We start from the raw sequence: 23,672 nt of genomic DNA on the forward strand, positions 1-23,672 counted from the left end.
AAGTACAGTAATATAGTACCTGATGCTCTTTCATAAAGGGATTAAAACATTTAGGGAGTTGCCAGTGGAAATTTTTAGGAACCCTTAATGGAATATTACTTCTGTGATTTTCTTAAATACTCTTTCCCAAATTAGACAAATCCTGCAGGATATATCCAAGACAGCCATTAGGCACTTTTTCTTTTTTCAAAAGACTTAGAAAAAGTTATAAAAACAATTTAAAAATCATTAAAGCTAGAAAGCATTCCAAAGAGAGTGAATTTTGAATAAAGATGTTCTTGAGCCTATATTTGATATGTTTCTTGGACTGGAACATACGAAGACATTTGCAAAAGCTGTACCCTGCTAATGCAATCTGGTATTTGAGAATAAAATGTGCCAGAGCTCACATTTTGTAAAGACAACTTCATCCTTGATACGTGCTACCCAAACATTGTAGTCCCATGTGGATGCAAAAAGAAAGGGCCAATTTTCAGTGGCCACCATCACTAGACTGACTTTCCCATGTTTGAGAGAGAGACTGCCTGTCATCTCCCTTTTCCTCTCCCTGTCGGAATGCCAGAAAGAATGAAGTCAGAACCTTGGCACATCTTATATGAAAGATTGCTGAACACTGTACCAAATTTCTGATGTTAAAGGAGAGAGAGATATCTGTACTCTGAAAGATGAGCACAAACTTCCAGTGATTGAAGACTTGAAAAATAGTTACTGGCAATTCAATTTATTTTGCTTTTTTACTGTGCCTGTTTATGCTGATCAGATACAGGCTATCTTTATCTTGTTCCTGGAGTTGGATAGTTTTCCCTTGTCTTAATTTATTGCAAAGGAAAGGGTTTTCTGGAACAGCTAAGCTAAGCTACCAGTGATTTCTTGAACTACAACTCTCATTTTCTTGGAAATTAGTTATGATTTTGATCTATCATTCCTCTTCTAAAAAGAAAACTTAATGTTACCTCTTTGGAAGGAGTGTTATCAAATAATTAATATATGCTTTTTATTAACCTGGAAAAACACAGTATATAAATATTGTTTCTTTCTCTCTCTCTCTCTCTCTCTCTCTCTCTCTCTCTCTCTCTCTCTGTCTCTCTGTCTCTCCTCACCTGAGGACATTTTGTCCAGATAGATTGGGAGGAAGAGAGAGAGAGAAACATCAATGTGAAGGGAACACATCCATTGGTTGCCACCCGCACAACCCAACCAGGGCCAGGGACAAACTGCAACTGAGGTATGTGCCCTTAGCGGGAACCGAACCCAGGTCTCTCTGGACTGCAGGCCAATGCTTCAACCGCTGAGCCAAACCAGCCAGGGCTAAATATTGTTTCTTTCATCTAGAATAGGTATGGGGAACCTTTTTTCTACCAAGGGCCATTTGAATATTTATAACATCATTTTGCAGGCCATACAAAATTATCAACTTAAAAATTAGCCTGCTATATTTGGTCAAACATTTAACTCACCACTAATGTGACTGGAACTGCTTCTCCTTGGTTAGGCATGTAATGTTAGCTGGTATTAATGATGTTGGTACTTGCAACTGCTTTTCCAGGTTTGCCTTGGCCAGTCTGGAGAGCAGTGGACTCTTTGCAGTGCTAAGTTTTGAAAAGAACTGCTCACATCAGCAGATGTATATTTCAGCGCATGTCTCCTCAAAGTGGGAAATTCATCACTGCTTATGTAACAACTCATGCAGTGGGGGGTTGTACCTAGCTCTCAGCTCATCATCGCTTTGCAGCAGAATGATTTCCTGTTGTAGTTTTCAGGCACACCAGTTGGTTCCACATTGAACAATGTAGCAAAGATGTTCAGTTCCATTTGTTTATTTATTTATTTATTTTTTTATCCTCACCCGAGGATATTTTTCCATTTTTTGTACAGATAGAGTGGGAGGGAGAGAGAGGAAGAGAGAGAAAGAGAGAAACATCGACGTGAAGGGACACATCGAGTGGCTGCCACCCGCACGACCAACCAGGGCCGGGGACAAACTGCAACCGAGGTACATGCCCTTAGCGGGAACCGAACCGGGTCTCTCCGGACCGCAGGCCGACTCTCTAACCGCTGAGCCAAACCGGCCAGGGCCATTTGTTTATTTTTCACATCCTTGGATCTTTCATTAAATGCCTCAGTTAGTCCTTCACCAGCATATTCACAGAAGGCTTATGTCCTTCTAGAGTGGGGAAATGTACTGTTATTACTTTTGCATTGCACTTTCCACAGCGTTAATTTAGCGTCAAATTATTTCATGTTTGAAAGCAGGGAGCTGAGAAGCTGGTTTGGGCCCTGCAGCTTGATGTTCAGCTCTGAGAGTTATTTGGTAATATCTGCCATGAACTCTAAATCACACAGCCACTTGCTATCATTAAGTTCCCTGACAGGTTTTCCCTTCATCTCCATGAACTTGGCTTCATCCAATTTGTAAAACCTCATGAGCATGTTCCTGCAACTCAGCCAGGACACTTTACAATGATAAACAAGATCACAGTACTCAGAGTCAAGATCATTCAGTAACTCCTTAAACTGGTGACTGTTAAACCCTCTGCTTTTGACAAAATTGATGCATTACACTACTGTTGACATACATTGTTTAGCCCTAACAACTGTGAACAGACTTTCTTGGTGTATGATGCAGTGGCATATAGTTAAATCACTTGGAGCATGACTGAGACGACTCAGTTCTTGCTTGACAAATGCAATTAGCCCTTTTTTCGGGCCAACCATGGCTGGAGCTCTACCTGTAGTAGGCCACTTAACTTTTCAGATGTTAGCTCAAGTTTTTTCATTGATGAAACAAGTCTCTCAAGTCCTCACCTCTTATAGTGCCACGCACGGCTTCCAGTGTCAGCAGTTCCTCTCATGTGTCAAACTCTGCAGTGATCCCACAAACAAAAATGTCCAGTTGGACAGTATTTGTTATGTCCATTGTCTTGTCACAAGCCAGAGAAAAATTGGAAATCTTCTGCAGAATCCTTCAGTGTTTTTTCAATATCTTGTGCCAAGTCAGTAATCTGATCTGGGATGGTTCTCCCAAACTAACACTCTGAAACAGTTTTACCTTGTCCGATGTAACAACTCCGCAGCAGCCACCATGCACACTCTCACCAACTCTCCCTCTACATGAGGCCACAGCTTCTTTGCATTAGCTCACTCACTACATAACTCATCTGAATAACATCTCTGTCACAACAAGGCCTAGTGAAGGCGGCTTGTTGTGATTCCAAACTTTGCTAAAGAGCATTGATTTTATCCAGGTGCATTTGGCCTCCCAATTCATTGAGTTTAAGATGTTTTGAGCTGTAATGACGTTCCAGATTGGCTTTTTTCATTACTGTTAATATATCACTACAAACTAGGCACACAGGTTTGCCTTTGACTTCAACAAAAAAGTAAACATTGTCAGTTTCTCTGGAAAGATCGACACTTTGCATTAACTTTTCTTTATAGTCACTATTTGTAGGATATCACATCACTTAAGTTTTAATAACTATCCAATATGTGTGTGTTGCCAGCAACATGATTATTTTGCTTTGATCGCCATTCTAATCCTGCATCTTGGATTTAGAACATGTCCAACATTAGTACATCAATTCTTGAGGTCTTTTCTGTGTACTGTAATTTCCTTAATCTTCATCTGAGATTCAGTTTTTGCGAGGATTGTTGATCATGGATGTGTGGATAAAGGTTGGATTGGAGTTATTGTCTTTGTTGACAAAGAAGTTGACAACATTGTTATTGTTATCTCATCCCATCTTGTCTCATCATCACCAGATGGCTGTAGTTTTGCCACAGTGTGTTAACACTTTCACAATATGTATACTCCCAGCCTGCCTGGCACTGACTGTCCTCTGAGTCACTGCAATACAGGCAGATGGGCCAAGGCAGCTGATGAGTAGCAGCATAAGTGTCTGTCCCATCATGTACTTGTCTGTGTACTGTTTATCCCGTAAGGGACATTCCTTGCTTGTCCTTCAAATTGTACATTATTATTATGATTCACTTAATATAAATTTATGTTGCTGTGGAAAAAGATTTATTGAATTCAAGTCCTGCCTGCAGTTGCCTTGGCCAGACCAAATGATTTTGAGGGCCTTATATGGCCCACGGGTCACATTCCCCATCCCTGATCTAGAACCAAATTTACTTGACTTTGTTGCATTTTGCCAAATGAACACTGCCACATTTATTTGAGAATAATTAATAAATGTCAAAGAGAAGTTACCTGATTTCTTTTTACAATAATTCAGAGGGTCAAAAAAGACATGGGGTTTGAAAATGAATTGCTTTCTTTTAGAGTTTTGGCTAAAATTTTAAAATCTCATATGTTAAAATTTAGAACACAGAAGAAGAAACTATAAAGTCTGTTACCATGGTGAATAGATTAACCCTCTTTCCACGCTTTCTATACTACTCTTCATAAAACATTTGCATCTATTGGAGCCAGGAGCAGTGGCTTGTGCAAAACAGTTTCGACATCACCACAGACTTCATAGGAGTCTTTTTTCTCACAACAAAGGCAGCTCTATGCATGACTTTAAGTTGGCCGCCTGAGAAATGATTGCCATTGACAGCTGCCAAGTCAATGTGGATGTTAATGTTAATTTTTCAAGTTGGGAAACAACATGTCTGTTGTTAGGGGATAAAAACATGTAAGAGATTAGCAGTGAGCAACTTTATAAACAACGAATTGAAGGAAGCTTGATTCAATAAGAACGGAAAATTGTGCAGTAGCTTCACTTATCAGTTTATTACTCTATTACTCAGAAGCTGGGAGAGAGGGGAAAATAGATCTGGCTGATATTATTTCAGGGTTAGTTAGAGAGTAATGCACAGAAGGATCTTGCCTGGAGAGATGTGTCCTGCATATGAATGTTAGAGGAACTGTGTATGTGAGGTATGAAGCTGCACTGAATTTATTTGTATTTTTTTAATAGGGTAAGTAAAATGTCCATTTATATGGACCATTTTATTATCATGGCTTGCCATTATGGACTAAGGTTAACTAAATGTAATATTTTAAATAGGAGATATAGTTAGGAATGTGAAAAACAACAACAGGATTAGAAGGACATTTTTGGTTATAAATAATTTATCATCTCAATACTTAGAGTGACTTTCTTTTGAATTCAAAACAAGAACCACTTTTAAAATATTTAGATAGGCTGTATATAATTTTTATTTTGTATATTATGCTAAATGCTATTTTCCTTTTTAATAAAAAGCCAACAAAACATTCTTCTCATTTTCCTATTTCTAAGATTTTCCTAACTTTCTGATTCCACTTTAGAAGCATGCACAACCTAGGTTACTTTCTATATTTCTTGCTTTTCTATTCTACTTTTAATGTGTGGGTAGGTGAGCAGTAAGAGGTATGTGTAGTCAGGGAGATGTGGCTCACTCCTCAGCTCTGGCTTCCTGTCTCTCACCTTGCGTCTTTACCAGTTGGGGGCTGGGAATAGAGTGGTAGCAAGATGGGTGATGGAGACCATAGTAATTGCCATTGTTTGTTTGGATGCCTGCCATGTGCCAGGTGTTGTACATAGTGTCTCACTTGTTCTCACAGTAACTCTGTAAGCAAGGGAACCACTGTTTTCTCTCTTTTTTTTTTATCCTCACCCCAGGACATTTTTCCATTTTTTGTTCAGGTAGAGTGGGAGGGAGGGAGGGAGGGAGAGAGAGAGAGAGAGAGAGAGAGAGAGAGAGAGAGGGAGAGAAAGAGAGAGAGAAACATCGATGTGAAAGGGACACATCGAGTGGCTGCCACCCGCACGACCAACCAGGGCCGGGGACAAACTGCAACCGAGGTACGTGCCCTTAGCGGTAACTGAACTCAGGTCTCTCTGGACCACAGGCCAACGCTCTAACTGCTGAGCCAAACCAGCCAGGGCTATTTTCTTTTTAAAGAAGAAGAACATGAGGCTTCAAGGGATTATGTAAGTCTTCCCCCACATCATTTAGCACATTTAGTGAGTAGCAGAGTCAGGGGACAGCAGCAGAAAAAACACACTTGAGTTCCCGTCTTCCGTGATGAAAATGGGGGAGTGAAAGGCCACCCAGAGGTCTGACTATATATCTCCCAAACCCAAGGCTCCCTGGAAAATAGAAAATTCAAAAAAGATTGGAGCCCTGGCCGGTTTGGCTCAGCAGTTAGAGCGTCAGCCTGTGGTCCGGAGAGACCCAGGTTCGGTTCCCGCTAAGGGCACATACTTCAGTTGCAGTTTGTCCCCGGCCCTGGTTGGGTCATGTGGGTGGCAGCCACTCGATGTGTCCCTTTCACATTGATGTTTCTCTCTGTCTCTCTTCCTCCCACTCTATCTGAACAAAATATTGAAAAAAAATGTCCTCGGGTGAGGATAACAAAAAAACAAAAAACAAAAAAAGATTAGAGTAAAAGACTAAGTATGGAATAACATGGGATATAGATAATCTGAGGGTCCTGATGAGAAAACAATTAGGAAAGTCCAGAGCCCCATTTAAGTTATCTTTCATTGAATACCAGGAAAGTGATTAATGTGAGACTTCTTAAAACTTGTTCTTTTTAAAGTAATGTTTATCCTCTATTTTCTCATCATGACTAACTGTAGTACCTCTCAGAACACTTAAGAACAATTGGTAGTTATTCCAGTGATAGAGAAAAAGGAAAGAAGCCTGTGTTCTTTCTACAACTTGGTGAGGTGGACAGAAACTCTGGTCTGAGACAACAGTAGGCAGCCATCAGGTTGTTACGGGCCTTAGATCCTCCCAGGGGTCTAAGGATAGAGGAGGAAGAAAGGAAACTGCTGTAGGATGTCAGTGATGGTGCTGCTCCCTTATTCCCATCCCTCCATCCCACTACCTTTCTCCTTACTAGCCTTAATTCTTAAATCAGTACATTCTACTTTCCGAACAGTAGTCCTGGTTGCTACTTCTTTCCTCATCCCAGGTCCCTTCCCTTCTAGAACCCTTGAAGTTTGATTTTACATGTTTGCAAGGATGTCAGGGATCAGGCACTAGTAGATGGAGTTCTGTAAGAGTTAAACTAGTGGAAGGAGATTTTATTTATACCTGTGGAGTCTCCCCAAATTCTGAAGAATATATAGAGTTCATAGCTGAGTCAGGAAAACCAGAGAGGCATGTAAACAATTGCCAGAATTGTGGGCTCCAGCAGTAGTTCTCAAATTGTCAGGGATTCAAGAGTTAGGGAAAAAGAAAATAGCAGCAATTTTAGAGTAAGAGGGGAGTGGGCCTGGGAATTGCCAAGAACCAGCATCATGGTTTAACAGCAACAGAGCAATGAGTTGTTGGCTGTGTTTAGATAGGCCAGGAAAAAGGCAGAGTTCCTGTTGTCCATCAGGTTGGGGACAGAGTGAATAAGAGAAAGAGATGTATTTCTGACATCTCAAGTTGAGACCCGTAATACATTTCTCCATAGAAAATAATACATATTAGGTTAGATTTCTAGGCTAGCCTGCTAAAATAGTTACCTCATAGGGAACTTGAAATATAAGGCTCTGTCATGAAAAAAATTGTCTTGGTAGAAAATAATGGGTCTTTAAATGAACTTTTGAATTAGGTTCCATTGATAGGTGGGGACATACCTGTAAATTAGAATTAAAGAAAAGTTGGCCATACTTTGGGATCTTACCATGGCTTACAGATATTCATTAAAAAGATAATTTATGCCCTGGTCAGTTTGGCTCGGTGGTTGGAGTGTCCATCTGCGGACCAGAGTCTCAGGTTCCATTCCCAGTCAAGGTCGGTTGCAGGTTTCATCCCTGGCCCTGGTCAGGGTTGTGCGGGAGGTAACCAATCACTGTTGTCTCTCTCACATCGATGTCTTTCCTTCTCTCACTTCCCCCCTCCCACTCTATCTAAGAATCAGTGGGAAAATATCCTCAGGTGAGGATTAAAAAATAATAATAAACCCTGGCCGGTTTGGCTCAGCGGTTAGAGCATCGGCTGCGGTCCAGGGAGACCCAGGTTCGGTTCCCGCTAAGGGCACGTGCCTCGGTTGCAGTTTGTCCCCAGCCCTGGTTGGATCGTGCGGGTGGCAGCCACTCGATGTATCCCTTTCACGTCGATGTTTCTCTCTCTCTCCCTCCCACTGTATCTGAACAAAAAATGGAAAAATGTTCTCAGGTAAGGATAAAAATAATAATAATAATAATTTTTTTAAAGATTATTTACTCTTAATTTTTAAAAATTTAAAAAATAATAGTGACACTTTGGAAGCATACTGATCAGTTATTTTACAGAACGTCCATCAATTTTAGCTTAGATTATATTTTCTCATGATTGGAATGTGGTTATGCATTTTGGGCAAGTAAACTACAAAATACTGTTAAGTTCTTAGTGTATTATATCAAGGAATTTATGTTGATATGTCTTATTATTAATGATATTTACTTCAATCATTGGGTGAAGTTAGTGTCTGCCAGGAAAAACTATCACAGATTAAGAAGAATAAGGAAAAATAACGAAACGCAATGTGGATCCTGGGTAGAATTCTAGAAAAAGGACATTAGTGCCCTGGCTGGTTTGGCTCAGTGATTAGAGCGTCAGCCCGCGGGTTCAGTTCTGGTCAAGGGCACGTACCTCAGTTGCGATTCTTCCTCGGCTCTGGTTGGGATCATGCAGGAGGCAGCCACTCGCTGTGTCCCTTTTACGTCATGTTTCTCTCTCTCTCTCTCTCTCTCTCTCTCCCCCCCTCCCCCTCTTCCCCCCTCCCACTCTATCTGAACAAAAATGGAAAAATGTCCTCGGGTGAGGATAAAAAAAAGAAAAAGGACATTAGTGGAAAAATTGGTAAAATTTTAATAAAGGCTGTAGTTTAGTTAACAATATTGTATCAGTGTTCATTTTCTATTCATAATTGTACTAAGATGTTAATATTAGAAGAGGAGGGAGATAAGGATATACGCTGTACTATTTTTGCAGCTTTCTTTAAGTCTAAAACTAACTCAAATAAAAAATTTAAAAAAGTATCTAATACTTACATAGTACTTACCATGCACCAGACTCTGTCTCTTAACTCTTTGATTCCTCTCAATAACTCTATGAGGAATATCTCAGATTAGGAAACTGGATACAGAGAAGTAAGAAACATGTTCAACATTAAGTGATCACATAGCTAGAAAGTGGATGAGTTGAGATTTGAACTGAGGCATTGTGAATCCAGAAATTCATTGCATCATGCTGACTCTCAGTGTGCTGCATATACACATGGTTTAAAAATAATTCAGACATGCTGAAACAGATTTATCCTCCACTGAGGCAATCTCTATTATTAGTTTTTTCTTTTAATCCTTCATAGAAGAATTTACTCTTCAACATTGATAATAACCCAGTTTGCTTTTTTTTCATAATATTCAAAGCTATGCTGTCACAATGTATTGTTCTCTCTTGAGGAGCTTCTCAGGGCATGCTGACCATTGTAGACAGCGTGCAGAAACTAGAGAATCCCAGCTGAGTTGGTCAGAGAGGAAATCTTTGTTATAAAGTGCTAATTGCTCATAAGTAATAGGTGCAGTCTGTACAGTAAGATTGAGTAGAATCAGACTTCATTTAGAATTCAGCCAAGAGGTTCTGCTGTCTCTGTCATGAATGTTTTGATTAGTGTGGATGCCTTTTTCATCTTACTTATTTTTTAAATGCAAATTGGTAGCCATTGTAACAATGGCTTTATATTGTTTAAATTATATTTGGGTTTGTGCTCTTTAAAATTGAAGAAAGATTATGATGTGTAAAATATTGTAGGTAGGAGCTTTGGGAATCTGAACGAGTTACCAGATAATGTAGAGACTGAATCTGAGCTTCCTATAACTGCTAGAAGTAGAGGTTCCCACAGGGGTGTGTGTGTGTGTGTGTGTGTGTGTGTAAAGATTCTGTCTTTTAGTGATATAGAAAGTTGATAAAGTGCATATATTAATTGTTGCTAACTCAGTAAGCCTTACAATTCTAGGAATCAGTCATTGCTGATGCATCTGTATAGGGAAATTCATTTCTATCTTTCTGTCGCCTTGGGCAAAAAAAAGGAAAAAGAAGAGAAACTAGTTATTTAAAAGGTGAGAAAAAGAGCAGGAATTTCCTACATATTTATATATACACACACACTACAAACACAACAAGCATGTAGTCTTTGTTGCAGAAGCAGCTTATGTTTATCTTTTTCCATAGTTACAGCATTTCCCCTTGTTTTAAATTAAAATCTGTAAACAGCAGTAGTGGCTTTTTTTCTGTGGGCATGATCTTACAGAAGAATTTCTGAATTGATGGAGTGATAGTCAAGAAATATGTGAATTATTGGTTAGAGAATCAGAACCTACTTTCTTATTGATATTAAAATGATAATGGAGATTGTTAAACTTGAGAGGTCCCTCCAGGGCAGGAACCTTGTCATATTTATCTTCTATCTCCTCTCTCTTCCTATTTGCCTTGTATAAGGTAAAGTATTTTTTCCCCTTCACATAAGCATTTATATATTTTTATTGAGGTATAATTAACATACAACATTATATTAGTTTCAGGGGTACAACATCATTCAATATTTGTATATATTATGAAATGATCACTATAGTAAGTCTAGTTAACATTCAGCACCACCATACATAGTTACAGATATTTTTTTTCTTGCAAGAACTTCTTTTTAAAATAATTTTTTATTTATTGATTTTAGAGAGAGAGGAAGGGAGAGAGAAACATCTGTTGATTTGTTCTACTTGTTTATGCATTCATTGGTTGATTTCTTTTTTAAGAAAATTATGTTTAGAAGGAACTAACTCAAGACAATGCATCCATTTGAAAGTGATATTTTTATTTTTTATTTTTCAGTTTTTAAAAGGAAGATTTATTTGACAAGTTTCACTTAGCGTAGTACACATAAAAGGAAATCACAGTACAGTGAAAGGTTTAAATCAAGGCTTGGAATTTCATACAAACACCAAGACCAAAATCCTAAAGTACTGATAAGTGTGTCTCAAATTTTCCCCATTGACTAAAAAAAAGAGCTTAAACTTATATGCCTTAGAAAGTTATTAAATGAAACTAGAATAAACAAACATGCAAAATGTTTCACTTTTTTTTTTTAATTTATTTTTTTAATCCTCATCTGAGGACACTTTTCCATTCTCTGTTCAGGTAGAGTGGGAGGGAGAGAGAGGAAGAGAGAGAGAGGGAAACATCGATGTGAAAGGGACACATCGAGTGGCTGCCACCCGCACGACCAACCAGGGCCAGGGACAAACTGCAACCGAGGTACATGCCCTTAGCGGGAACCGAACCCGGGCCTCTCCGGACCGCAGGCGGACACTCTAACCGCTGAGTCAAACCGGCCAGGGCTGTTTCACTTTTAATTGTAGACCGCTCCTATATTAAGTTTTACCAAAAAAAGTATCTCATTCAGTGTGCTTCCAAATAGTGTTCAATGTAATGAAAGTTGATATTTTTCATTGGGAACATGGAGTAAGAAACAGGTTTTGGGATAGAGACTACAGAGCTCGTTTCAGTCTACACATTAACAAGATAGTTCTTATTTTTAAAATATTATGGGATCCTAGATTATCAGTCATAAGACAAATTCATATGTTAAGATTATTTTCAAACACCACTACTACCCTAATAATTAAAATATATTCTAAAAATAAATGAGTTTTGAATTTTCCACCATTGGGTTGATATCTATTGAATATATTTCCCTCCATTCAAAAGGTAACTTAGAATTGACTATAGGGTACTTGTAATAATTACCTTAATTAACTTGATCATGTAAAATTACTGAAGAAAAGAAGAAAAGAAACTGTGCACATGTTCACACCTTCCCACCACTCTCCTCTTTCTTTATCTTTTCATCCCTTTATCTCTCCTTGGGACTGAACTTTTAATTTTACCCTGGCAAGAAAGGATGACTGAATATACCAACTTGACAGTAAGTTCCAGGTCTCTCTTCCAATTATTTCCCAATTAAGCAGTCTTTCCTTTGAATACAAAAAGTGTAGGATGCTAGTCTGAGTCCCTGATGTGTAATTGTGTAACAGCTTTGGTTAGGGGTGGTGAGAGTGTGTGTGTGGGGGGGGGAGTTACAAAGTGGGTGGCAACTTATTTCCTGTAGCTCCACATCAATCAGCACCATGAAGAAATAGGATCTCTCGGAAGTTAAATTATGTTTCTCCTCTACTTCATGGTTTTTCATTGTAATTTCAGAACAGTTCCAGTTACTGAGTATTACATACAAGACTTTGATATGATCTTGACCTCTTCTCTCCTGTGAAAAGGGGACACTTGTCCTGGATCTTTCACTTGAGGAACAGCATTCAGGTTTACCACACAGAGGCTGCAGAGGCACTCTCAGGGAACATAGGCAGGGAGACATCATCTTGGTGCCCTCCCTTGGCCTCACAACAGCTCACTAATACCTCCCAGAAAGGAGCTTATATACTCATTTGAAGGCTTGATTTTTGCAGCTGTCACCTAGGGACATCTCTAGACCTTCTGGTGTGGGGGTGAGCAGGGTTTATGACTGCAGTCACACAGAACTGTACATATTTCAGTGCTTTAAAAGCTTCTGCCTGAGGGAGTCTGGTTTCCAATCAGTCTGCAACTAGGTGCTGGCTGAGATTCTTCCCTTTGGAACACTGACAGATCTTGGTACACCCTCAACAACTATAAAAGCTAAACTAGGCTAATTAGATGATCACAACGATGAGAGAGACAACCAAGAGCTAGGACAAGGTTGAACGATAAGGTTTGTTTTCTACACAAGGTCACTCCTTCAAGAGTGAAAGAGATTAATACATAGAATCACTTAATACATAGAAACAAACACCAAGAGTCAAGAAAAATTAAGAAACTTAGGAATATGTTTTAAACAAAAGACTAGAACAAACTAATGAATGCATAAGTAATTGAAACAACAAATTGATGTTTCTCTCTCCCCTCTTTTTACTCTCTCTAAATACCAATAAAAAACAAGAATTAAACAAAACCTCAGTAAAAGACCTTAATGTAATGGAGATAAACCTACTAATAAAGAATTAAAAGTAATGGTGATGAAATTGCTCCCTGAACCCAGGAGAAGAATGGATGAACACTGTGGGAACTTAAACAAAGAGACAGAAAATATAAGAACGTACCAAGCAGAAGTCACAGAGGTGAAGAATACCATAACTGAACTGAAAAATACACTAGAGGGTTTCAACTGCAGACTAGATGAGGAAGAACATATCAGCAACTTGGAAGACAGGGCAGTGGAACTTACCCAAGCAGCAGCAAAAAGAAAAAATAATTTTGAAAAGTAAATATAGCTGAAGATACCTATAGAACAACATCAAGTGGAATAACATTTACATTAAAGGGCAGAAAGCTTATTTGAAAAGCAGCAAGAGAAAAACAACTTGTCATTTACAAGGGTACCCCCATCAGCTGATTTTTCAGCAGGAACTTTGCAGGCCAGAGGGGAGTGGTATGAAATACTCCGAATGCTGAAAGGAGAAAACTTCAAACCAAGAATACCCTACCAAACTTACTGTTCAAAATCGAAGGAGAGTTTTCCAGACAAGCAAAAGCTAAAGGAGTTAATCACTAAACCAGTCTTACAAGAAATGTTAAAAGGACCTTTTTTAGTCAGGAAAAAAAGACACTAGTAACATGAAAGTAAAAATCTCACTGGTCGCCCTGGCCGGTTTGGCTTAGGGGTTAGAGCATCGGCTTGCGGTCCGGAGAGACCGGGTTCGGTTCCTGCTAAGGGCATGTACCTCGGTTGCAGTTTGTCCCCGGCCCTGGTTGGGTTGTGCAGGTGGCAGCCACTCGATGTGTCTCTTTCACGTCGATGTGTGTCTCTCTCTCTCTCTCTCTTCCTCTCTCTCCCTCCCATTCTATCTGTACAAAAAAATGAAAAAATGTCCTCGGGTGAGGATTAAAAAAAAAATTTAAAAAAAAATCTCACTGGTCAAGGTAAATATATAGTAAAGATATGGTTTCATCATTTATAAAGCTCATATGGAGGTTAAAAGACAAAAGTAGTAAAATTAACTATAGTTACTTTAATTAAGGGACACAAAATACAAAAAGATGTAAAATGTGATGTTAAAAACATGGAGGGGACTTCCGGTCAAGATGGTGGTGTAGGTAAACGCGGTATCGCGTCCTCCCACAACCACATCAAAGTTACAACTAAACTACAGAACAACCATCATTCAAAACCACCTGAAATCAAGCTGAATGGAAGTCGTACAACTACGGAACTAAGGAAAAAAAAAAAGCAGCTACATCCAGACCGGTAGGAGGGGCGGCGGCGCGAGGGGGGGCGGCGGCGCAGCAGCGGCAGAGCGCGCAGCGGCGAGACGGGCTGGTCCCACACCCAAGCGTGGTGGATAAAAATCAGGAGGATCCTGCGGCTGGGAAGGTCCTTCCTGAGGACTGAGGGGTCCCCGTCCCACACCAGGTGTCCCGTTCAGGGTTCCAGTGCCAGGAAGAGAATCCCCATAACTTCTGGCTGGAAAAACCAGCGGAAACTGAGGCTCAGGGAAGCTGAAGTGGCTGGAGCCCCAGGCAGCTCCTTAAAGGGCCCGCGCACGGACTTATCGGACTCTCTCCCTCTAAGCTCGGAGGGGAGGCAGCTCGAGGGGCACCAGAGACACACAGGGAAGAACTGAGCTGTTTGGCACTGGAGCGAGAGCTGGAGAGGGGGCTTCCTCGGGGACAAACGTGCTGTCAGAGGCCTTTGTTCCTTTGGTGAGCCCTTCCGGGGGGCGGCAGACAGAAGCCATATCTGGGACTCCAGCAACCTGGCTCACACTCGTAGCCCCGCCCTGCTGACTCCCTGAGGCCCCGCCCCGCCCCACACAACTTTCAAGCTGTTGGCACTTGCTTAACCATAGGATTGGCCGGTCTTGGATCCTGCTTCAGGTTTTTCCTAAATTCTTTCAAACGAGCAGCACCGGGTCTCAGCGAGCCCCATACCTCTCATTAAGTAATACACAGAAACCAACACAGGGAGGCAGCCAAAATGAGGAGACAAAGAAACAGGTCCCAAATGAAAGAACAGAACAAAACCCTAGGAAAAGAACTAAGCGAAAGGGAGATAAGCAACCTAACAGATACTGAGTTCAAAATACTGCTTATAAGGATGCTCAATGAACTTAGTGAGAACCTCAGTGAACTTAGGGAGGGCATCAAGAGCATAAAAAAGTACCAGTTAGAAATCATGGATACACAGTTAGAATTAAAGGAGGCATTAACTGAAATAAAGAATAATTTACACAGCTTCAATAATAGAGTATGTAGATCCAAGGAGCAAACCATCGATTTGGAATATAAGGAAGCAAAAAATCCCCAATCAGAAGAGCAAAAAGAAAAAAGAATCCAAAAAAATGAGGATAGAGTAAGGAGCCTCTGGGATAACTTCAAGCGTGCCAACATTCGCATCTTGGGGGTGCCCGAAGGAGAAGAGAGAGAACAAGAAATCGAAAACCTCTTTGAAACAATAATGGCAGAAAACTTTCCTAACTTGGTGAAGGAAACAGACATACAAGTCCAGGAAGCACAGAGAGTCCCAAACAAGATGAACCCCAAGAGGCCCACACCAAGACACATCATCATCAAAATGCAAAAGGTTCAAGACAAAGAGAGAATATTAAAAGCAGCAAGAGAAAGGCAGCTAGTTACCTACAAGGGAGTACCCATTAGGCTGTCAGCTGATTTCTCAAAAGAAACTTTGCAGGCCAGAAGGGAGTGGCAAGAAATATTCAGAGTGATGAAAACCAAGAACCTACAACCAAAATTACTCTATCCTGCAAAGCTGTCATTTAGAATCGATGGACATACAAAAACTTTCCCAGACAAGAAAAAGTTAAAGGAGTTCATCACTACCAAACCGTTATTATATGAAATGATGAAGGGTCTTTTTGAAGAAAAAGATAAAATGTATGAACAAACAAAATGGCAATGAATACATATCTATCAACAATGGAATCTACAAACAAAATGAACAGGAAGAACAGAAACATTCTCATAGATACAGAGAACATTTTATTGGTTGCCAGTTGGGAAGGGGGTTGGGGGAATGGGTGAAAAAGGTGAAGGGATTAAGAAGCACAAACTCATTGCTAGACTGACAAACCTCAAAGGGAAAGGGGTTGGGGGGGTGGGAAGAAATAAACCAAAGAACTTATATGCATAACCAATGGACACAGACAATAGTGTGGGAAAAGGTGGGAGGGGGGCGGGAGTGGGGAGGAGGGGGTCAATGGGGGAAAAATGTGGAACATCTGTAATACATTTTACATCCAACAATAAAGATTTGGAAAAAAAAAAAAAAAAAAAAAACATGGAGGGGAAATAAAATGTGGAGTTCTAGAATTTGTTCAAACTTAAGTTGCTATTAACTTAAAATAGACTGTTATATGTGAACCTTATGGTAATCACAAAGCAAAAACCTATAGTAGATAACTAAATGATAAGAAAAAAATCTAAATATAACAATAAAGTCACCAAACCACAAGGGAAGAGAGCAAGAAAAGAAGAAAGGACAGAGAAAAACTACAAAAACAGCTACCAAACAATTAACAAAATGGTAATATGTATATACTTATCAGCAATTACTTTAAGTGTAAATGGATGAAATTCTCCAATCAGAAGATATAGAGTGGCTGAACAGATTATTAAAAACCAGGACTTATCTATGTGTTGTCTACAAGATACTCACTTCAGATGTAAGGACACACATACTGAAAGTGAAGGGATGAAAAAAGATATTCCATGAAAATGGAAATGAAAAGAAAGCTGGTATAGCTATATTTATATTAGACAAAATAGAGAGACACACTGATTGGTTGCCTCCCGCACGACCCTGACCAGGGCTGGGGATGAACCGCAACCAAGATAGGTGCCCTTGACCGAAATTGAACCTGACACTCATTGGTCTGTGGGCTGACGTTCTCGCCACTGAACCAAATCAGCCAGGGTGACAAAACAGACTTTTAAAACAAAGACAGTAATACAAGACAAAGAAGGGCACATAAGGATGAAGGGGTCAATTCAACAAGAGGATATAACATTTGTAAATATTTATGCACCTGATGTAGGAACACTTAAATATATAACGGAAATATTAACAGATCTAAAGGAAGGAATTGACAACAATACAATAATAGTAGGGGACTTTCATATCTCACTTACATCCAATCGTCTAGATGGAAAATCCATAAGGAAACATCAACCTTAAATGACACATTAGATCAAATGTACTTAATAGATATATGCAGAATATTGATCCAACAGCAGCAAAATACATATTGTTCTAAAGTGCACATGGAACATTCTCCAAGGTAGATCACATGTTAGGCCACAAAACACATCTCAGTAAATTTAAGAATATTAAAATCATATCCAGCATCTTTTTTTTCATTTTTTAATCCTTACCCAAGGATATTTTTCATTGACTTGCAGATAGAATGGGAGGGAAGAAGGGGGAGAGAGAGAGAGAGAGAGAGAGAGAGAGAGAGAGAGAGAGAGAGAATAAGGGAGGAAGAGAAAGAGAAAGAAACATTGATGTGAGAGAGACACACTGGTTGCCTCCTGCACAACCCGAACCAGGGCCTGGGATTGAACCACAACCAAGGTATGTGCCCTTGATCGGAATTGAGCCCACGACTCTTTGATACAGTGCTTTAGCCACTGAGCCAAACTGGCCAGGGCCCAGAATCTTTTTTGTATGAAACTAGAAATCAGTTATGAGAAAAAACTGGAAAAATCACAAATATATAGAGATTAACCAACATGCTACTGAACTACCAATGAGTCAATAAAGGCATAAAAAGAGGTAATTAAAAAAAAACAACATTGAGATAAATGAATGTATAACATCAAAATGTATGTGATGCAGCAAAAACAGTTCTAAGAGGGAAGTTTATGAAGATATAGGACTACCTCAAGAAACCAGCCCTGGCTGGTTTTGCTCAGTGGTTAGAGCTTCGACCTGTGGTCCAGAGAGACCTGGGTTTGGTTCCCACTAAGGGCACATACCTCAGTTGCAGTTTGTCCCCGGCCCTGGTTGGGTCGTGCGAGTAGCAACCACTTGATGTATTCCCTTCACATCGATGTTTCTCAATCTCTCTCTCTCTCTCTCTCTCTCTCTCTCTCTCTCACTCTCTCACTCACTCTCCCTCCCACTCTATCTGAATAAAAAATGGAAAAAATGTCCTCAGGTAAGGATTTAAAAAAAAAAAAAGAAACCTAAATAAACAATCAAATTTGACAGCTAAGGGAACTAGAAAAAAGAGGAACAAATCAATCCCAAAGTTAGTAGAAGGAAGGAAATAATAAATATCAAAGCAGAAATAAATTAGAGAATAAAAAACTTTTTTTAAAAATACATTTTTATTGAATTTTTAGAGAGAGAGAAACATCAATGTGAGGGAGATACATGGATTGGCTGCTTTCTATACACCCTCTACTGAGGATTGAGCCCACAGCCCAGGCATGGGCTCTGACTAGGAATCAAACCCAGACCTCTTAGTCCATGGGATGCTGCTTAATCCTCTGAGCCACACTGGCCAGGCCAAACTAATTTTTTTTTGAGGCAGCATTACCCTGATACCAGAATTAGACAAGGACACCACAAAAAGGAAAATCACAGGCCAATATTCCTGGAACATAGAAACACTGGTCCTCAACAAAATATTAGCATACTGAATTCAACAATGAATTAAAAAATTATATACCATGGTCAAGTAGGATGTATTCTAAGGATGCAAGGAGGATTCAGCCTTCACAAATAATAAATCAACTGATAACCACACTAATACAATAATAAAGGATAAAAATGATAAAAAATATATGATCATTTCAATAAATGCAGAAAAAAGCTTTTGACAATTTAATATCCATTTATGATAAAACTCTCAACAAAGTAGGTATAGAGGGAACATACTTCAACATAATAAAGTCCATGTATGACAAACCAACAGCTAGCAGCATAATAATAAAAAGCTGAAAGATCTTCCTATAAGATCATGAAAAAGACAAGGATGCCCACTTTTGCCACTTTTATTCAAATCAGTATTGGAAGTTCTAGCTACATCAATTAGGCAAGAAAAATAAAAAGCATCCAAATTGGAAAGGAAGAAGTACAACTGTCACTCTCTGCACATGGCATGATACTATATATAAATAGAAAATCCTGAAGACTCCAACCAAAAACTAATAGAACTAATAAATGAATTCAGTGAAGTTGCAGGATACATAGTCAATATACAGAAATCTGTTTTAGTTTTATGCATTAATAATGAACTATCAGAAAGAAAAATTAAGAAAAAAATCCCCATTTACAATTGCATCAAAAAGAAAATACCTGTGAATAAACTGAATCAAGGCAGTGAAAGAACAGTGCACTGAAAACCAGAAGAGGTTGATGAAAGAAATTGAAGGAGACAAGAAACAAGTGAAGAGAGAGTCTGTGCTCATGGATTGGTAGAATTAATATTGTTAAAATGTTCACCCAAAGCAATCTACAGATTCAGTGCAATCCCTATCAAAATTCTAATGGCATTTTATTTTTTCAGAACTAGAACAAACAGTTCAAAAATTGTGTGGAACCACAAAAGATCCCCAAAGCCAAAACAATCTTGAGAAAGAAGAACAAAGCTGGAAATACTATGCATGCCCTGATTTCAGTCTATATTATAAAATTATAGTTATTAAAACAGTATGGTGTTAGCAAAAAAACTAACACATAAATCGATGGAACAGAATAGAGAGTCCAGAAATAAGCCCACACATATATGATTAATTAATTTATGACAGAGAAGCCAAGAATATACAACAGGGAAAGGATAGTCTCTTCAATAAATGGTGTTGGGAAATTGGACAGCCACATGTGAAGGAATGAAACCATACTATCATCTTGCACCATACACAAAATGTAACGCAAAATGGATTAAAAACTTGAATATAAGACCTGAAACCTTAAAACGCCTACAAGGAGACATAGGTGGTCATTTCCTTAACATTGGTCTTGATGATGAGTTTTTATCTAACTCTAAAAAAAAGGCAGCAAAAGCACAAATAAACAGGTAGGACTACATCAGATTAAAAAGCTGCACAGCAAATAAAACTATCAACAAAATGAAAAGCAGCCCTCTGAACAAGAGAAAATAGTTGCAAATTATATATCCAATGAGGGGTTAATACAGTAAATGTGTAAAGAACATAGACAACTTGGTAGCAAGAAAAAAAAGAATTTTAAACAGTCCAATTAAAAAATGGACAGAGGCCCGGCTGGTGTGGCTCAATGGATTGATTGTCACCCCATAGACTGAGGGGTCCCAGTTCAATTACTGGTTAGGGTACATGCTGGGGTTTCAGGTTCGATCCCCAGTGTGGGGCATGCCGGGAGGCAATCGATATTTCTCTCTCACATCGATGTTCTCCCTTCCTCTCTCTCTCAAAATTCAATTTAAAAATATATTTTAAAAAATGGACAGAGGATCTGAATAGACCTTTTCCCAAAGAAGACATATAGATGGCCAACAGGCGCATGAAAAGATGTTCAACATCACTATTAGTGGAATGCAGATCAGAACCACAGTGAGATACCACTTCACACCTGTTAGAATAGCTGTAATAAAAAAGACAAGAAATAGTTGTAGGAGACGATGTGGAGAAAAAGGAACCATTGTACACTTGGTGGGAATGTAAATTGGTGCAGCCACTATGGAAGACAGTGTTTAGGTTTTTCAAAAAATTAAAAGTAGAACTACCATCTATTTCATTTAGGAGTATTTGAAGAAAATGAATACACTGACTGGAAAAGATATATGTACTGTATGTTCATTGCAGCATTATTTACAATAGCCAAGATACAGGAAAAAAACCTAAATATCCATCAATGGATGAATGGATAAAGAAAATGTGGTGTGTATACTATTCAGCCATAAAAAGAAGGAAATCTTACCATTTGTGACAACACGGATAGACCTTAATGGCATTACACTAAGTGAAGTAGGTCAGAGAACAATGAAGACTGTATTTCATTTGTAAGTAGAATGTAAAACATGAAACAAATGGCCCTGGCCGGTTTGGCTCAGCGGTTAGAGCGTCGGTCTGCGGTCCAGAGAGACCGGGTTCAGTTCCCGCTAAGGGCACGTACCTCGGTTGCAGTTTGTCCCCGGCCCCGGTTGGTCGTGTGGGTGGCAGCCACTCGATGTGTCCCTTTCACGTCGATGTTTCTCTCTCTCTCCCTCCCATTCTATCTAAACAAAAAATGGAAAAATGTCCTCAGGTGAGGATAAAAAAAACAAAAAAACACAAAAATGAAACAAATGGTCAAAGAAAACAAAACAAATATAGATACAGAGAATAGTTTGGTGGTTACCAGAGGGAAGGGGGTGTGTAAAATGGGTGAAGGGGGAGGTCTGTTGTATGGTAACAGGTTAACTAGACTTGTAGTGGTGATCACTTTTTAGAGTATATAAATGCCAGATAATTATGGTGTACTCCTGAAACTAATACAATGTTAGATGACAAATTTACCTCAATTAAAAGAAAAGAAGATAGCAAACCGAAGCATTAAACAAAAAAAAGGAAAGGTATCAGACCCATTTATGTAATCATCAACTCTTCTCATCTATAAGAGGGACTATCCCTTTTAGTTTTGCTTCCCTTTTTTTAAAAAGCTAAGATTTTCTGTTCCAGAAGTGAGTAGGATAAAATGAAAAAGCATTAAGTTATCTTCAGTTAGTTTCCTTTAAGTTTGAGTGATGTTCCAACAATAGTTACTTCATGGGGGTTTCCAGCTTTAGGAAAGGAGTTAATAACTAAACTCTTGCTTGGCTGGTGTTGCTCAGTGGTTGAGTGTTGGCCCATGCACCAAGAAGTCTCTGGCTCGATTCGCAGTCAGGGCACATGTCCAGGTTGTGGGCCGATCTCCAGTGAGGGATGTGCAGGAGGCAGCCAATCCGTGTTCTCTCTCATCAGTGTTTCTTTCTCTCTCTCCCTTCCTCTCTTTCTAAAAATCAATAAAATATATATATATATTAAAAAATAAAAATAAAATACTCTTGATTACAACATTAGCCATGCCCAGGAACAGAGTTTTGCTCTATTCTTCATGTTATAGAAAATTCTCACCTTTTTCACAGTGTGCTTCTATGCATTTAAAAATGGAAATGTACAGAGCTACAAGTGAAAATTCTTCCTCTTTTTATTCCCCCTTTAGGAAGGCATAACTTCCACAGGGCCTTTCCAATCACTAAGTCAGATCCTGTTTATCTTTGTTTAGTGTCCTTAATCCACACAATCCCATACAATTTTAGACATTTTACAAGCTGATGCATAAATGAAAATAGCTTATTTTCCAGCTCATTTAAAAGCCTTTTTGTCTCCTAAATCTATAATAATTAATAAATGTTATGTTGTATGGAGAAAAAATACAGATAAAAATATAGCTATCGTGCCCTGGCCGGTTTGGCTCTGCGGGTAGACATCGGCCTGCGGTCCGGAGAGACCCGGGTTCAGTTCCCGCTAAGGGCACGTACCTCGGTTGCAGTTTGTCCCTGGCCCTGGTTGGGTCGTGCGGGTAGCAACCACTCAATGTGTCCCTTTCACATTGCTGTTTCTCTCTCTCTTTCTCTCTCTCCCTCCCACTCTATCTGAACAAAAAATGGAAAAATGTCCTTGGGTGAGAATAATATATATATATATAGCTATTGCTTCAACTGCTCTTAAAAAATAAAATCTTAATAAAAATATGTATTTGCCCATTGCATAGATAATAATGAAGATAATTAAATTATCCATGGTATAAAAGAGGAAATACATAGAACTGGTTTTTTACTACTTGAGGAGAAGCAAGTTTGGATGTAAGAAAGTAATGAACTAGAGGGGTGTGGAAAAGAAATAAATGAAGGAATGATGGACTACATCTGGCTTGACACTACTAGAGTCTCTGTGGGTTTGGCATCATGGGAACTGGATTAGCCTGCTCTCTAAAGGCTGTCCAGTCCTGTCACTGCCAAGACTTTAATGAGACTTAATGTAATTCTTTTCTTACCTTCATCCTACCTTGTGGCATGTTATAGTACATCAACATGGTAAGGGTACATAGCCAAATGGTTTTCTAGAAATTTCTGACAAAAAGAGGTGGAGGTTTCAGGTGTTAATTTCACCCGCAATCTTGCAATTGCAGTCATTGTCATTGTTATCACAGAAAGGTGTACAAGGTATTTGAAGACCTACATGATGTGGACTTTTTACCTCTCTTACCTCATCATCTTCTATATTCTTCACACTCACCCACTCACCTTAGTCACATTTACCTCTGAGCCGCCCTGGTTTTCCTCAGACATAGCAGGAAGGCTCCTTGTTCTTTCTAGCTCAGTGTTGTCCAAAAATAAGCCATATATATAATTTTAAATTTCCTAGTATCCACATTTAAAAAGGTAAAAATAGCCCTGGCCGGTTTGGCTCAACAGTTAGAGCGTCGGCCTGCGGTCCAGAGGGACCCGGGTTCAGTTCCTGCTAAAGGCATGTACCTCGGTTGTAGTTTGTCCCCAGCCATGGTTGGGTTGTGTGGGAGGCAGCCACTCGATGTGTCCCTTTCACATCGATGTTTCTCTCTCTCTCCCCCTCCTACTCTATCTGAACAAAAAATAAAAAAAAATGTCCTTGGGTGAGGATAAATAAATAAATAAAAAGATAAAAATAGCAAA

At 39.2% G+C, this 23,672-nt stretch overlaps 1 protein-coding gene across 2 annotated transcripts in view; it reads left to right on the forward strand.

Annotated features, from left to right (window-relative positions):
* The window catches only part of ART3 (ADP-ribosyltransferase 3 (inactive)), a 117,131-nt gene that overhangs the window by 41,397 nt on the left and 52,062 nt on the right, over positions 1–23,672 (forward strand). Inside the window, exon 1 of one of the 2 annotated variants that reach the window (XM_036244001.1) lies at positions 4,767–4,885. The exons of the other annotated variant lie outside the window; for it this stretch is intronic. The gene's annotated coding sequence lies outside the window, so the exon portion shown is untranslated. Of the gene's footprint in view, positions 1–4,766; positions 4,886–23,672 lie in introns of those variants that run through there. 2 annotated transcript variants of the gene reach the window in all.

This window comes from Molossus molossus, unplaced genomic scaffold (assembly GCF_014108415.1).
Source record: "Molossus molossus isolate mMolMol1 unplaced genomic scaffold, mMolMol1.p scaffold_m16_p_1, whole genome shotgun sequence".
NCBI classification, from domain to species: Eukaryota; Metazoa; Chordata; class Mammalia; order Chiroptera; family Molossidae; genus Molossus; species Molossus molossus.